The sequence below is a fragment of the Camelus bactrianus genome, chromosome 12 (assembly GCF_048773025.1).
Source record: "Camelus bactrianus isolate YW-2024 breed Bactrian camel chromosome 12, ASM4877302v1, whole genome shotgun sequence".
In the NCBI taxonomy this organism is placed as follows: Eukaryota; Metazoa; Chordata; class Mammalia; order Artiodactyla; family Camelidae; genus Camelus; species Camelus bactrianus.
In genome coordinates this window covers 40,843,671-40,862,195 of record NC_133550.1, presented here as the reverse complement: position 1 = coordinate 40,862,195, position 18,525 = coordinate 40,843,671, and the positions used below count along the sequence as shown (strand labels likewise).

Here is an 18,525-nt window from a genome sequence, read left to right as displayed (position 1 = left end):
ACACACACACACACACACACACACACACACACAATACACACATGCCTTCCTTTCTTTTATCTTTAGCTGAAGATGGTCTTTAAACTGATAGCTTAGGCTAGTTAGGGAGTTACTCATTTTTCCCTCGGTATATCCCATATATACATGAGGTATGCATGTTAATACACTTCCATTTGTTTTTCTCTTGTTAATCTGCCTTTTATTACAGGGTGTCTCAGTCAGTAACTCAGAAGGGTAGAGGGAAAATGATTTTTCCTCCCTACAGTTCACTCAAGAAACTAATTAGAAGATCTTGGGATGAAATTTAAAGCTAATAATAAATAATTTAGTCTTACGATGAGAAATAAATGCCAAAATCAATTTTAAATCCTTTTATATACTGAAGAAAAATTCTGAGATATCATATGTTAACAAGAAAAACTACAGCCCCAAACCATGTCAGCTGTGCTTAAGATAAATATCAAACCCAGATTTAATACCAAACTGCAGTTTCCATCTTCCTCAGGAATGTAATTTTTGTTTTTGAAGTAGCATAGTATTGGTGTAAACTTTATACAGTTGAGCCTTGAACACGGGTTTGAACTGTGAGGGTCCACTTATCTGCAGATTTTTTTCCAATAAATGTACAGTTGACCCTCCCTGATCTTGTGTTGCACACCTGCGGATTCAACCAATCACCAATTGAAATTTCCATCCACTGTTGGTTGAATCTGAAGATGCAAAACTCACAGATAATGGAGGGCCGGCTGTATTCACTGTACTATTCTATTTTGTATAAGGGACTCGAGCATGTGTGTATTTGTGGGGGGTCCTGGAACCAAACCTCCATGGATACAAAGGGACAACTATATAAATTTCATGTCTACAATATTATAATTCAACCTCCATATACACTACAGCATGCTTACCACCAAAAATCTAGTTTTATCTGCCCATACAATTGATCTCCTTTACACCTTTGGTCCTCCCTCCACCTCTCTTCTCTTCTGGTAACTACCAATCTGTTCTCTGTATCTACATGTTTGTTTTCATTTTGTTTTGCTTGTTTGTTTATTCTGCTTTTTTAATATTCTACATATGAGTGAAATCATATGGAATTTGTCTTTTTCCACCTGAATTATTCCACTTAGTATAATACCTTCAAGGTCCATCCATTGGTTGCAAATGGCAAGATTTCATCTTTTTATGGCTGAATAATATTCCAGTGTATGTATATGTGTGTGTGTGTGCACATACCACTTCTTTATCCATTCATCCATTGATGGGCACTTAGGTTGTTTCTATATTTTGGCTATTATAAATAATACTGAAATGAATATGGGGTGCATATATCTTTTCTAATTAGTATTTTCATATCCTTTGGATAAATACCCAGAAGTGGAATAGATGGATCATGTGGTAGTCCTGCCAACTAAAGAATGTCACTAGCCATTCAGCTCTGCAAGCATTGAATCATTAGCCACTGCAGCAGCTGACCTTTAACACACCCTGAAAGGAGTTCAGGGCAGAGATCAGGAATGAGGCACTCTGTTCTCTGGGAAAACTGGTAGTACAGACCTTCAAATAGTTAATATATTTTTAGGAGAAACTTTTTATGAACTTGGATTCTTTCATCTTCCCATACTTAGAAAAGCACTAAAACCATAAACTAAGATGTCTGTTCCTCCTATCGGCAACCTCCTAACAAGATGTGTGCTTGGTTGCACATACCCTCTTTGCCAAAATTACATATTTACTGACCTCCCCCCTTACCTCTCTGAACAGTTTCTTAGAGCTATGTGAGAGGATGTCTCTGGGGCTACAGTCCTCAGTAAGATACTGAATAAACTTGACCCACAGCTTTCATGTTGTACATTTCATTTTAGTTGATAGTTCTATTCTTAATTTTTTGGGAGACCTCCATAGTGGTTTCAACAATTTACATTCCCACCAATAGTACAGGAGGGCTCCCTTTTCTCCACTTTCTCAGCAACAATTTGTTATTTCTTGTCTTTTTGATAACAGCCATTCTAACAGAGGTGATAGCTCATTGTGGATGTGATTTGCATTTCCTCAGTAATTAGTGATGTTGAACATCTTTTCAAGTGTTTGCTGACCATCTTTGTGTCTTCTTTGGAAAAATGTTTATTCAGATCCTCTGCCTCTTTTTAAATTAGGTTGTTTGTTTTTTTGTTATTGTTGTGTTGTTGTTGAACCCAAGTTCCTGTTCTCTATGCACAGTGAGGCCAACCAAACCAAAACATCAGGGTCTGAAGCAGAGAAAGGTTTATTGCAGGGCCAAGCCAGGAGAGTGGGAGATGCTCAAAAGACCCAAACTCCCTGATGGCTTTTAGGGAAGAGTTTTTAAAGGAAATATTTGGGGTGAGGGGTGCAGGGAGCATGACTTTCTTCTGATTGGTTGGTAGTGAGGTACAGCAGACTTCTAGGAATCTCAATCGTCAAACTTCTGGTCCTAACCAGTATGGGGTCTCAGCCTATAGTTACCATCCTCCATCTGGATGGAGGGGCCTTAGCTCCTGCAGAACAACTCAAAGATATGTATCAGATTCTTATGTATATCCCTCCAGGAGGAGCTCAGACTCTGTTTTATCAGCGAACTATTGTTTCTCTCAACTGATTTTCCTTTGTTTCTGCAGTTTCTCTCTTTGCTAATTAGTAACTGCTTGAATCTGCTCTTTGGAAGAACACAGGGAAGGCCTAGGAGACCAAAGCCCTTTTCTACAAGCAAGAAATGGGGGACCTGGAAAAGCTTTTGCACCCAGGAGGGCCTCACAGGGTTCTGCTCATTTTCAATACCCTCTTTTGCTTTGATACTCCTCTATCCTGAGGAGAACCAGTACAGGACAAGAAAGGGAATAATGTTTTGGATAGAGAGGTTAATCATAAACTTAGCAGAGGAACTTTCTTTTAGAAGGACTCAGTTTCAGTGTAATATGAGTTCTTCATATATTTTGGATATTAACCAGTTATCAGAGGTGTGATTTGCAAATATTTTCTCCCATTCGGCAGTTTTCTTTTCATTTTGTTGATGTTTTCCTTTGTTGTGCAAGGCTTTTTTAGTTTGATGTAATCCTATTTGTTTATTTTTGGTTTTGTTTCCCTTGCCTAGGGAGACCTATCTAAAAAAAATATTGCTAAGACTGATGTCAAAAAGTGTACTGCCTATGTTTTCTTCTAGGAATTTATGGTTTCAGGTCTTACATTAAAGTCTTTAATCCATTTTGAGTTAATTTTTGTATATGGTACAAGATAGGGGTCAACTTTCAATCTTTTGCACATAGCTGCCTAGTTTTACCAACACTATTTATTAAAGAGACATTCCTTTCTTCATTGTATGTTCTTGCCTCCTTTGTCATAAATTAGTTGCTTGTATACGTGTGGGTTTATTTCTGGGCTCTCAAATGTAACCTTAATCAACAAGTTTGTAATGTTCTGGTCAGCACCAATGAGGTAATCTGGAGACATGGCCCCTCCCCAGCCCCCAGAGGAAGAAGAATCAATCTGCATAATAAAACCCTTGATATTCCTCTGCCCCTCAAAAGAGGATAACCCAGCCCAAAATGACTATTTTCTTTTGCTAATGACTTCCTTGCTGTTTAGCACAAGGAACTATATTCAATAGTTTGAAATAATCTATAATGAAAAAAAAGACATATATATATATATATATATATATATATATATATATATATATATATATATATATATATATATATAAAACTGAATCACTGCACTGTACACCAGAAACTAACACAACATTGTAAATGAACTATACTTCAATTAAAAACAAAAAAGAGAGAGAGTACTAAGGCTTAGATTAAATAACTTGCCCAGACCAAGAAGTGGTTGAGTCAAGATATGAAGCCAGGTAGTCCAAAGCCTGTTCTGTTAATGATTTCAAACACTTGAATAGCTAGTGGACTGGTGGAAAACATCAGTAAAATAGGCAATATCATTCTAGGAGTTTAGTTGTTTAATTTACTTATCTATTGTAAAATTAGTTATATAAGATATCTATTAGACTGAGGTGGTTCTAATACCTTAGCAGCCTATCTAAGCAAATCAAAACCAAAGCCTGAAATGCCTCAAAGTTAAGAAATCAAAATCTAAGGACAACCTAACACAAACATCCAACTAGCATTTTCCAAATAAGACAAATGCTTAAGCTATAGCCAATCAAATAATTTATTTGCTTGGCTTCCACTTCTTCCCTATAAAAGTTTTTTGGTTTGCCCCTTTTGCTAGAGTGCTCCTAACCACTTCTAGTTTGGTATTGCCTGATTAGAACAGATTTATGCTCAAATAAACTCTTAAAAATGTTAGTATGTCTCTTTTATAGTTTATCTTTTAACACTATCTGTATATTTTAAAAACATTTTCATAATCTTTCATCTCTTAACTGTATGGTGTTCATAATTTTCACTTCTAATGCCTCGTATTAATCAATATTAGAATGTTAAAAATCAACTCATGAAGGTTTTTTAAAAAAATCTCTATTGTATTATATATTTGTATTAGTGTTTATTTGTTTTCTCATTAAAGATGCTTAGCAAATCAGAATTATATAAAGCATACTTTATATGTTAATATGTAATTTTCAAAAAGTTAAAAACATGACTCTCAGAGTTGTTGACCTCATTAATGAGAGAACCAGCAGGATAATATACCTGGTTCAAATGGGGCATAGAAAGACAAAAGTTATTTATAGTCATTGAGAAAAAAGTGCTAGAATAAGATTACTCAATTACATAAAAATTGGTTAATGTCCCATAGGGCAATAAAACTAACCTTTGGGTTACAACCCAGTCTTTTCTACCAGACACAAATCATTTCCATCTCTATGAGACAAAGATAATTGCATTGCTAAAACATAAGGATTATCTGCATCAATTACTGGTCTGGTTTTCTACAATTTAACATCTACTCTTACAAAGTCATTTTTTACCATTTATCACCATCGTACTACATTTTATGTATTTACCTTGTTTATTGTCTGTTCCCTCCATTAGAATATAAAGGCAGAACCCCCCCTTTGTGCATTGTGATATCCCCAATACCTAAAATAGTGCCCTGCCCATAGTATGTACTCAAAATATGTGCTGAATGAACAAATTAGTGAAAACAAAGAATGACATGGTTCACTTTGACTTTAAAAACATAAGCCATTTTAGGACAAAAAATGTAAAGTAACCAAGCCCAAAGTAAATTAAAAAGTAAACTAAATTGCCTGAAGGATAGCCAAGACCTCATACTGGTGCTTGAATAGAGGAAGTTTCCAGCCCAACTTTCTGCAGAGAGAGAGATTAATGGAAATGACATATGATGAGATGGAAAATCAAGCAGCACCTGTAGAAAATCTGTTAGCCTCTCATTCTCACAGTGAAAGTAGAGAGGAAACAATCGTGTGCTCTCTGAAGAGAGCTGAGGTGGGGGGAGGGGGAGGGAGCAAGAACCAGATTGTAAAATTCGACAAAATAAATTCCACCTCAAGAAGCCACTTGTTACTGAAAGAATCAAAATATGTTGCTTTAGCATAAAGATTATTTTGAGCTGAAGGCAATTAAGAAACAGCAGGTATAGGGGGGAAAAAGTATACTCTTTCACATTTAATTCTTTAGTGCATCTGAAATTGATTTTATACATGGTATAAACTAGAAATCCAATTTTTTTCCCCATATGAATAACCAGCTGTGCCCACTATCTCTCACTGCTATTCATTTCCAGCTCTGTCAGATATCAGGTTTTTCAATAAACAGATATGTAATTTGGTTGGTAGTTTTCTATTCCATTCTATTGATCTGTTTGTCTGTCTCTTGCCAGTTTTTCATTACCTTAATTTGTTGTAGCTGTGATAAGTCTTGATATCAGCTTGTTCTTTTATACTTAACTTTGCTAGTCTTGGCCCTTTGCTTTGTACATAATTTTTAGAAACATGTTGACAAATGCCACTCACAAAATAAATTCTCTTGAGATTTTAATTGAAATTGACTTGAATCAATTTCATCAATTTTGGAAGAACTGTATCTTCAATTATTGAGTCCTCTAATCCATGAGTATGTTTTGTCTCTCCATGTATTTAGATCTTCTTTAATACCATTCAGTAATGTTTTACACGTTACTACAAAATGGTCTTAACACATTTTGATTAAAATGATTCCTATATACAGTTTTTGCATTTTCTAACTGTAGCTACTGTATCAAAATGTAATTAAACTTTTATAGGTAGAGATAGCAGGATACAAGATTAACATACAGAAATCTGTTGCATTTCTTCACCCTAACAATATCAGAAATATCAGAAAAAGTTAAAAAAAAAATCCTTTTTAAAACTGCATCAAAAAAAAAAACAAAAACAATTTAGGAATAAACCTGATCAAAAAGGTGAAAGACTTATATGCAGAGAACTATAAAACATTAAGGATATTAAGGATGATTTAAAGAAATGGAAAGATATCTTATGCTGTTACATTGGAAAAATTAATATTGTTAAAATGGCCACACTACCCAAAGCAATCCACAGATTTAATGAGATCCCTATCAAATTACCCGGGATATTTTTCACAAAACTAGAACAAATAATCCTAAAATTTATATATAATCATAAAAGACTTAGAATTGCCAAAGCAATACCAAAGAAAAAGGTGGAAGCTAGAGGCATGACCCTCCCAGACTTCAGGTAATATTATAAAGCTACAGTAATCAAAATAGCGTGGTATTGGCACAAAAACAGACATATGGATCAATGCAACAGAATAGAGGGACCAGAAATAAGCCCACACACCTTTGGTCAATTGATCTTTGACAAAGGAGGCAAGAGTATACAATGGAGAAAAGATAGTCTCCTTGACAAGTGGTGTTGAGAAACTGGACAGCCACATGAAAATCAATGAAATTAGAACACTTGCTCATACCACATGCAAAAATAAACTCAAAATGGCTTAAAGATTTAAACATAAGACAAGACACCAGAAACCTCCTGAAAGAGAACATAGGTAAAACATTCTCTGATACAAGCATAGCAAAGTTCTCCTAAGGCAGTCTACTGAGGCAATAGAAATAAAAGCCAAAATAAACAAATGGGGCCTAATTAAACATATAAGCTTTTGCACAGCAAAGGAAACCATAAACAAAACAAAAATGACCTACGGACTGGAGGAAAATATTTGCAAATGATGTGACTGACATGGACTTACCTTCCAGAATATACAAATAGGTTATACAACTCAATGACAAACAAACAAACAAACAACCTCCCCCCCAAAAAGCTCCACAACTCTATCAAAAAATGGGTGAAAGACTTAAACAGACATTTCTCCAATGAAGAGATACAAATGACCAATAGGCAAATGAAAAAATGCTCAATATCACTAATTATCAGAGAAATGCAAATCAAACAAATGATAAATGCTGGAGAGGGTGTGTAGAAAAGGAAACCCTCTTACACTATTGGTGGGGATGTAATTTGGTGCAGCCACTATGGAAAACAGTATGGAGATTCCTTAAAAAACTAAAAATAGAGGTATCCTATGATCCAGCAATCCCTGGGCGTATATCTGGAGGAAACTCTAATTCAAAAAGATACATGCAACCCAATGTTCATAGCAGCACTATTAACAATAGCCAAAACATAGAAACAACCTAAATATCCAACAACAGATGATTGGATAAAGAAGATTTGGTATATGGAATACCACTGAGCCATAAAAAGAATGACATAATGCCATTTGCAGCAACATGGATATAGACATGGAGATTGTCATACTGAGTGAAGTAAGCCAGAAAGAGAAAGAAAAATACTATATGATATCACTTATTCATGGAATCTAAAACATTGATACAAATCAACTTATTTACAAAACAGAAATAACTCACAGATACAGAAAATAAGCTTATGGTTATCAAAGGGAAGGGCAGAGTGGGGTTTAAATTAGTAGTTTAGGATTAGCAGACACAAACTACTGTATACAAAATAGACAACAAAGTCCTACTGTATAGCACTGTGAACTATATTCAATAACTTGTAATAACTATTACGAAAAAAAGAATATATATGTATATGTATAGCTGAATCTCTATGCTGTACCACAGAAACTTAACACAATACTATAAATCAACTATACTTCAATTTAAAAAAAACTGAGAGGACCTATAAATTGCATTTTTTACACTAAACCTGTTTGGTTTTAATATCACATTATACCTGTTGACCTGAAATAAGCAGACTGCTTGATATTTCTGTAGCAAAGATGGATTTATTCATGATCAGCAGAGAACTGCAATTCGAGGTCTGCAGCCATGGCTTACTACTTGCAAGTCCTGGCACAGCAAGAGAAGGAGAATGCTTTTATAGACAGGAAAAGGAAGTTGAGAGGGCCGTAGTAAACAGAGTCCATGGCTTTTCATTAGCTGAGTCCTTAGAAGGAAAGAAGTCTTTCTTCCTCCTGTTGAGCTCTGCTATCATCGCAGAGCGCGGGAGCTCCCCCTTCTGGCCTGCTTACTCCGTGTAACTGAGGTTTCTGTTTATTAATTTTGTACATCCAACTTCAGAAAATGAGTCCAAGAGTGTTTCTTCTCCCCTACCTCCATTTTTTATTCCTTGAAAGTGTGTTAGAACTCACCTATAAAGTTATCTTGGGTCTGGTGGATTTTCTTTGCATTCATGAGAAGATTTTAAAATACTGATTCAAGTTTTTACAATTTAAAACATTTTTCCTAAATTTGCTCATTTGTGTGTTCTTTTAACTTTTCTTTATCATTATTATTTCCATTTTTGCTTTAGTTCTTTTGTTTGTTTTCTCTTCTAATTGCTTAGGTTTGAAGATTAGCTTTTTATTATTATTATTTTCATTTTGGGGGAGAAATATTGGATTTTTATTTATTTACTTATTTTTCTTGAAGGTACTGGGGATTGAACCCAGGACCTTGTGCTTGCTGGGCATGTGCTTTACCACTGAGCTACACCCTCCCCCTGTGAAGCTCAGGGTATTAATGCTCAGGTATACTTTTCTTTCTTTCTTTTCAGAACTAAAAAAGGATTTTGTTTATTGAGGGCAAGAGGATGCAAGCAATATAAAAATCAAAAGCTTATCTGGCTTTAACTGACTTTTCTTTCTCTGCTTCTCCAAGGGGAGTTGGGTTTTATTTGTACATTTTCTAAGGGTCCCAGTCTGTTCAGGAAATCCTTATACAGGGGGAAGCTGTGGGGCAGATTCCTTAAGCGACCCTTTGGGAGACTTCTTATCACGGCAGGAGCAACTGCTCAGTGCTGCCTACTTCTTTCCCTTCTGCTTCACGTGCACCACAAAATAGTCATTGCACGCAATGGTGAGCCCGGCGATTAGCGAAAAGCAGCTCTGGAAGCCCACTTTGCCGTCTCGGCACTGGTCCAGGTCCTTCATTATTTTGTCCATGGCCAGAGGGTCTTTTTGATTTTCCAAAAATCCAGGGAACTCCTTTTCCATGAGTACTCTCAGGTCCTCCTTTGTTAAGTAGCCTTTATCCCCAGCAAATTTGTGAAATGTGAACATCATGGTTTCCATGGCGTGTTCCATTTGAGACGGCATTTTGGTGAGGTCTGCTGAAGCCTAGGAAGGAGGCGCGGCGGGGGACTCCGGGCTGGCGGGGACGCGCGGCCAGTCAGGTATACTTTTCTTTCTAATATAAACATGGAGAACAATGCTTTTTCCTTTCTAAGAAGTATGTTTTAAATTTCTCAAATATACACTACTTTAAAAATCTCTTAAAATGCATTTCTAATTCAATTGCATTGTGTTTAAAGAATACAGTCTGTGTACACCAGTTCTTAAAAAACTTAAACTTGCTTTTTGGCCACATACCTGAAAAGTTTTCATATAAATGCTTTGTGGGCACTTGACAGAAATGTATGTCATCGTTGTCAGGGATAGGGGTCTATATGTGTCCAGTAGATGAAGCTTATCATTGTATTTTTTAAGTCTTCTATATTTCTACTGATACCTTTTATGACTGGTCTATTAATTACTGATATGATATATCAAAATCTCCCACTGTGGTGGTAGATTTGTTGATTCTTCTTGTAGTTTTGGCAACTTTTACTATATGTATTTTAAAGCTGTGTTATGAGTCCCATACAACCTTGGAATTATCAAATATTGATGAAGTAAATCTTCTATCAATGTTTTTACCCTTATTACAGTAATATTTTTTGTTTTAAAGTCTATTTTGTCTAATATGAATATAGTCATACCACTTTTAGTTTGGTTAGTGTTTGCTTATTAGCATGTCTTTTTTTACATCCTTTGACTTTTAGTCTCCTTTTTTTTTTTTTTAATAGTTTAGGCAGTGATGTGCTGACAAATGCTTAACAACCAGCTCTCTGGGCAGGAGAAGTAGCGTCTGATTTGCAGAATGTACTGATTTCTATGGTGTCAATACTCCCACCTGGGATTGTCAGAGAAAACACAGAATGCCTAGTTAAATCTGAATTGCAGATAAACAATGACTCATTTTTTAATATAAGTAGTTAATATTGCATGGAACACACTTACATATAAAAAATATTTGCTGTTTATCTGAAATTCAAATTTAACTGGTTGTCTGTATTTTCAGTTGCTGAATCTGGCAACCCTACTCCCACCAAAATGGTTGAATGCAAAGTTGGGAGGAGATGTTCACAACTTGCTTTTTAAATAACTTTATTGAGATATAACTCACATACCATAAAATTCACTCATTTAAATATGTAACACAATGGTTTTAATATATTCATATACTTGGGCAACCACCACCACCACCACAAACAATTTAAAACATTTTCATCATCCCAGAAAGACTCATTAGCAACCACTAACTTCAACCATCCCTCTGCCCCAGTCCTAATTGGTAACCACTAATTTATTTTCTATCTTTATAGATTTGCCTCTTCTGAACATGTTGTATAAATGGAATCATACAATATGTTTTTTTTGTGACTGTCTTCTTTCACTTAGCACATATTTTCAAGGTCCATATATATTGTAGCATGTATCAATACTTCATTTCTTTTTTATTACTGAATAATATTCTGCTGTATGGATAGGTCACATTCACTTATGGATACATTTATAAGTTGATGGACATTAGGTAGTTTTGGGACTATTATGAATGAAGCTGCTATAATAGTCAGCTTCTGCAGGCTGATAAGAACCACTATGAGGCAGCTCCAGTACCCTGCTCATTATAGGTGTGTCTCTTGTAGACAACATATGGCTGTATATCATAATTGCCTACTTACTTATCTCCATCTCCCTCTGGACTATCAGCTAAAGACTAATAAAGACTTTGTTCACCACTGTACCCACAGTTCCTAATTTAGTGTCTAATACTTGACGTTTAATTAATTAACGCATATTGTATTCCTGAATGAAGTATATAGCACAGTAGTTAAGAATGAATTGTTTCTCTTCTATATATAAATAGATAAACAGCAAGGTCCTACTGTATAGCACAGGGAACTATATTCAATATCTTGTAATAACCAATAATGAAAAAGAATATGTGTGTGTGTATATAACTATTTATATAACTAAATCACTATGATGTACACCAGAAACTAACACAACACTGTAAATCAACTATACTTCAATTTTTTAAAAAAAGTGAAGGAGACATAAAGAACCTCAATAACCTAAAAACAAAGCATTGAGCCTCTGATTAATGACAGTAAGCCTGACCAGAGAAATTCACCTAATTATAAGTATCTTAGAAATTAGTTTTTTTAAACCTAGCAAGCCAGATTGTTTAGAGCTGTGTTCTGGGCTTATATAGGCAGGGTTCACAAGTATCAACAAATGGTTGCCTTGATTAAAATGAAAAAAAAATAATAATGAGGTATTTATGTAAATGCAGAAGGGCTAACAGGTTACTTAACCTTTCTAAGACTTGGTTTTCCTCCTGGTATGATGTGGAGAACAGCAGCACCTCCCTCAACAGCATTTTGTAAGCAGTCAGCATTGGCCTGGCACATTTTAAATACCCAGTAACAAATGGTTATTATTGTTATTTGTGTTAAACACACCAATAGCCCATTTGACACTGTGATCTCATAATTCCTTGCCCACTGTCTTCCCATTTGCAGTGTGTGACCTACTTCAAGGATGATGTTTGGATTTGTCATCACTGAAAGCTGTTTCGTTGAAGACAAACTAAACTCCCAAATCCCACTCTCTGACAACAATCTTACTCAAGGAACTTGCAGAGCCAAAATTAAGATTGTTCCTTTTTAAAAATTGCCAATTTAGGAGGAACATACTATCTAGTTGTCATAGTATTTCTCTTCTGATTAAGGAGGTAGAATGTTTTCAGCTTATTGGAAATAGGTGTTCCTTTTATGACTTTTCATTTCTGCTGCCCATTTTCTACCTGTATGTTCATCTCTGTCTTTTGAACTTGTAAGAGCACTTCATATATTAGGAATATCAACACTTCGTGTAGCATAAATTTTGCAAACAATTTTCCCAAGTTTGCATTTATTGCTTCTCATGGCACTTTTAAACATACAAAATTTTTCTTATTTCTAGGAAGTAAAAAATATCAATTTTCCTATTAAAAACACTGCAGGAATATATGAGTTAGAATGTGAAAGTCCTCCATATATTTACACTTTGCCCACCCTGTGAAAACCACTGATAGCAATTTAGTATGTCTTCAAAACACGTGTATTGGTAGTCAGTATGTATCATCAGTTGTCTACTGTTTTCCATTCTTAATGCTACCACTTGGTCTAGGCCACCACCGTATCTGGCTCTCCTCTCCTTTCTCTCTAAATCACTGTTCTTATCATAGAGATAATGGTCATGTTTAAACATAACTAGATTTTTTTTTAAACACACACTAGCATACAGGTCATCAACCAATGTATACATACTATTTAGTCCCCTGTTCTATTCTCACTTAACAATATATGTTGAACCTCTCTATGTTCAAATATTGCCTGGAATATACTTTGTTTTTTAGAAAAATATTCCTTGTTTATCTGAAATTCAAATGTAATTCAATGTCTTGTATTTTTATTTGCTAAACTGCACCGTCCTACTTCTATTGTTGGTCCAAGATAGCTGTTCCAGTTGTAGCCTTCTTTCAGTCGGGGGACTGGGTTAAGGAGACTTGACGAACACATCCAATTCTATCAAGGGCAGAATCTGGATGTTTCACATATCACTTCTGCTTACAGCGCATGACCATCAATTAGTCACATGGCCACACAGAACTTCTAGAGAGGCTTGGAAGTGTAGCCTTTATCTGAGCAGGTATTTGGCCAGGTAAAACCCTCTCGCCATGAAAGAAGGGAAGAATGAATGTTAAGGTACAACTAGTTCCCTAGATAAGAACTATTGTTAGAGATAACAATCTTAGGATATAGTCTTGGTAGGATTGTCATTAAAGGTTCCCAATTCCCCACCCTCTTCCAACCAAGTGACGGGCATGTGACCCAAACTGAGCCAGATACTCTCTGAAACCGGAATCTTAAGCAAAGTGATAGCAAGTTGATACAGAAACTTCAAATACTTGAAGTTCATTCACCCTGATTTTGGTGACCTGAAGAAAGTAAACATATGGCTTCATGCTTAGATCATTAGAGTTTTTCTGGTTCCTGAGCTTACACTTAGTTTGCCTTTGCAGGTCTAGATTTTCCTCGGGTTCTGTAAGATAACCTTTTTTTCCCCCTTAAGTTGGTCAGAATTGGTTTGTGCTACTAGCAATTATAGAAATTTAACAGCTCAAAAGTCAACTCTGGGAGCATTCCAAGGTGAGGAGACAAAAAAAACCTGTTCCCCACCTCTGAGGATTTCTTTCTAAGCAAATTTTCACTTCTGCATTAGAGTTTTCAGACTTAAGATAAGAAGGCAACTATAGCATCAAAAATAGTACCTCAAAATGGAAACAGAGAGAGAAGTATAAATTAAACTTGAGTAGGCTAATACTTGGGCTTACTTTGTACTTATTTGCAGAGATTACTGATTACTCTAATAGTTGGGACAACTCTGTGCTTTGTTAAATTTTACAAATATTATCCCACTAAATCCTTGTAGCAACAATAAGGCATTGTTATTATTCTCATCTTGCAGTTGGGGGAAATGGGGCTTATGTTAAGTGACTTTCCAAAGGTCACAGAACTGATAATAGTTGTAGCCAGTATTCAAAACTAAATTGATATGGAAATTCCTTAAAAAACTAAAAATAGAATTACCATATGATCCAACAATCCCACTCCTGGGCATGTATCTTGAGGAAACTAATTCGAAAAGATACCTGCACCCCAATATTCATAGAAGCAGTATTTACAATAACCAAGACATGGAAGCAACCTAAATGTTCATCAACAGATGATTGGATAAAGAAGTTGTGATATATCTATATACATATAATGTATATGATGGAATACTACTCAGCCATAAAAAGAATGAAATAATGCTTACATGGATGGACCTGGCAACTGTCATACTAAGTGAATTAAGCCAGAAAGAGAAAGAAAAATACCATATGATATCACTTATATGTGGAATCTTTAAAAATGACACAGATGAACTTATTTACAAAATAGAAACAGACTTACAGACATAGAAAATAAACTTATGGTTACCAGGGGGAAAGGGGGTAGGGAGGGATAAATTGGGAGTTTGGGATTTGCAGATTCTAACTATTATATATAAAATAGGTAAATAATAAGGTCCTACTGCATAGCACAGGGAATTATATTCAATACCTTATAATAGCCTATAATGAAAAAGAGTATGAAAAGGAATGTATATATACATTTATATGTATAATTGAATCACTATGCTCTACACCAGAAACTAATGAAACATTGTAAATTGACTATACTTCAATAAAAACAAAACAACAACAAAAAAACTAAGTTGAATTTCAGCACTTGAATTCTTAACCATTATCCATACCACAGCAAGACCTTAAAAAATAAAAATAAAGATACTTGCTATTTAAACAGCCTTGTAATTTTATTTTTAATTTTTACCATTCTATTATAGAAAATTTCACACATACAAAATTAGAAAGAATGGTATAATAAAGCCTGATGGTACCTATCACCTAAATTCAACAATTATTCCCGTTCCGTCATTCTTTTCTCATCAATCTTCTCTCCAAATTTACACTTTACTTTCTTTTAAGCTGGAGTATATTTTATCTTTTTATTCTTTAAAAAAATTTATGTGTATTTTTTATCATTTTATCCAAGAGTATTTAAAAACTAATCTTCACCTATAAATACTTCAGTATGTTTCTGTAGTGCATAAGAACTTAAAAGAAAAAAAACCCCACTACATTATCATGCCCCCAAAATTCATAATTCCTTAACATATTTAATATCCAATCCAAGTTCAACTTTCCCTGAGTGTCTCAGAAATGTCTTTTTACATTCAAATAAAAATTCAAATACAGTGCATACATTACATGTCAGATATTCTCAAGTTTTTTTTAAAAAATTTATGACAGTTCCCCTCTCTTCCTCTATGCCATGTGTTGTTGAAGAAAATGGGGGCTTTTATCCTGTGGAATTTCTAACCTTCTGGATTTGGCTGATGGTACCCTCTGGGTGTCATTAACAAGTTCTTCCAGCTCCTGTCTGTCCTGGAAGCTGTTCATTAGTTCAAGAGATTTGATTAAATTAGACTCAAAACAAATAAAAAAAAATTTTGGCAAGAACACTCCATAGGTGGTGTAATAGCTGACTTTTAAAAAAATTGTGTAACTGATTTATTAAATGTGCTGAGTCAGTAATCATAATCAGTAAACTGCTTTGTCTTCTCCCTCTGCTGCTGTCAAACAAGCAGATCTCCCTTCTCAGTCCCCAGTGATATTTTAGGCAGATCCCTGACCTTTGAGGCCAGTCTCAGTTGTGAGAAGAGTCTCACTTTCAGCGATGGAAAATTCCAGTCCAGTGTAAATTAAACTTCAATTTCTCATCCATTTCAAATCTCCCTTCTCCCCCTTCTCTTCTATTACAGCTGTCAGGCATGGCCTGTCCTTTCACTCCATTTGGTAGACAGTCTCCACTGTGTCCCTTCAGTCCACGGGAACCATTGGGCATTCCTGCCCAGTCAATGGTGGAAGTGGAACTTGCAACCCTCTGTCCCTGTCTAGCTTCTAGGAGCAGCTCCAGCCCAACTCTAGCCTGCAGATTTTGTCTTTGTCCCTCAAACTCCAAAGGATCCTTGTCAGATTCTTCCAAAAACTTGCCTGTCTTGCACTCCTATAGTAGCAGAGAGTAGGTGTACACATTCCTCCAGCCTGGAAAGCCTCTGGCCAGGCACTGAAAGTCTGACGTCCCTTTCTGGCAAGCACTCCTAATTCTAAGGGGCTCTCTCACTGCCTCCCTTCGCTTGGCTCTAGGGGAAGAACAGCCCATTCAGACCAGGGAAGACATGCTGCCATGCTCTCTTCTCTTGGGAAATCTTCCTAGAGATGCATCTGTCCAAATGAATCTTTGACTTTCTCCGCTAAAGGCTGTGGGAGTGATAGTCGCTGGACTAGCATGTCCATTTCATAGTAAGACCTGTGCACATATGTTGAGGGCTCTTCTTAGGGGTTGGTTCTCACCCATTGTCTACACCTCTGAGGCTGTATCTTGTTCAGGAAAATTCCAATCTACATCCATACAAGTCTACAAGATATACCCTTGACCTAACTTTATAAAGTGGTTCTATTTAACATATGGAATTTCCTATTTTATTTTTTTTAACATTTTTTTATTGAGTAATAGTCATTTTACAATGTAGTGTCAAATTCCAGTGTAGAGCACAATTTTTCAGTTATACATGAACATACATATATTCATTGTCACATTTTTTTTTCTGTGAGATACCACAAGATCTTGTATATATATTTCCCTGTGCTATACAGTATAATCTTGTTTATCTATTCTACATTTTAAAATCCCAATCTGTCCCTTCCCACCCCACTCCCCCCTTGGCAACTACAAGTTTGTATTCTATGTCTATGAGTCTGTTTCTGTTTTGTATTTATGTTTTTTTTTTTTTCAAGATTCCACATATGAGCGATCTCATATGGTAATTTTCTTTCTCCTTCCAGCTTACTTCACTTAGAATGACATTCTCCAGGAGCATCCATGTTGCTGCAAATGGCATTATGTTGTCGGTTTTTATGGCTGGGTAGTATTCCATTGTATACATATACCACATCTTCTTTATCCAGTCACCTGTTGATGGACATTTAGGCTGTTTCCATGTCTTGGCTATTGTAAATAGTGCTGCTATGAACATTGGGGTGCAGGTGTCATCCTGAAGTAGGGTTCCTTCTGGATATATGCCAAGGAGCGGGATTCCTGGGTCATATGGTAAGTTATTCCTAGTCTTTTGAGGAATCTCCATACTGTTTTCCACAGTGGCTTTCCTTGCTTCCTTCTCCCACTCTTAATGATTTAGATGTCTTCTTTTACAATTTTGTGTTTATTCTATTTGTAATTCATGGTAGTTATCACCTTTCCAGTTACGAATTTCTCATTTTTGTAGCATCCTGCTTCTTTTCTGTTTAGAGTAGACTCCTAGTTTATTTTAAAAGGAATAATTTAGAGAAACTCAAATTTAAATAATACTCTCCAGTATATTTTTTCATATATCACTGTGATTTGGGTGAACATCACACACAACACTAACATGTTCTTGTCCTCTGTCCTTACTCAAGAACCCTGGGTGAACTACTAAACACCACCACAAACAAAATGAGAAAAGGAAAACATTTCCAAAAATGGTAGAAGACCAGGAAGCAGGTCCACAGTGATTTATCAGCTTAGTTAAATGTTCCCAGTCTGCATCATACATTTACATACATACATGTACTTCTGTGATTTCCATGTCATATGTGATACAACCTATAAGCATCTTAATTGATGTGTTAAGGTCTATGTGTATGTTTTAAACAAATGTGTTTTATTAAATTGCTGGGTAGAGAATTGCTTATTCCAGTCTTAGCTAGAATTAGAATTAGGAAATGAAGAGAAGGCTTACTGACTCACTGAAGAGTCAGCTGAGTACATTTTTATTTTGCTCTCTGCCAAAGTGGGAGTAAACAATAGACTAACCAAGAACTGCATGATCAATATCCTTGGATGAATATGTGAATATGGGGGGATATAGGGTGAGATCAACTCTGTTACATCAAATTGGCCTAAAATTAGGTCTTTTAAAATGTATGAGATGTTTCTGGAGGTGTACTGTAATGGGGTAATCAAATCATGTTAAACTCACTCTGGACATAGCTGGTTAAATATATCTGAATCCAAGTATTACATATTCCAAATGTGTGCCCCTAGCAGAGCTCCAGGCTCACATTAGATCTTAATAAATCTTTGTGGAAGAGGGAAGGAAGAAGGGAGGGAGGATGTGAAAGAGGGAAAGTGGGAGGAAGAAAGGGGGAGGGAAAGAAGGAGGGTAACCAGACCGGGAAATTGGTTTTTATTACCTCATTTTAGCAACTGAGTAAGCATAAGTTGACTAATGGTCTTTTCATGGCGTGGTTAAAATGTTGAAT

General features: G+C 35.6%; 1 protein-coding gene and 1 pseudogene across 6 annotated transcripts in view; both read right to left on the bottom strand.

Annotated features, from left to right (window-relative positions):
- The window catches only part of EEA1 (early endosome antigen 1), a 454,815-nt gene that overhangs the window by 120,098 nt on the left and 316,192 nt on the right, over positions 1–18,525 (bottom strand). The gene's annotated exons all lie outside the window — the stretch shown is intronic.
- Positions 8,827–12,486, bottom strand: LOC105067612 (protein S100-A10 pseudogene; annotated as a pseudogene).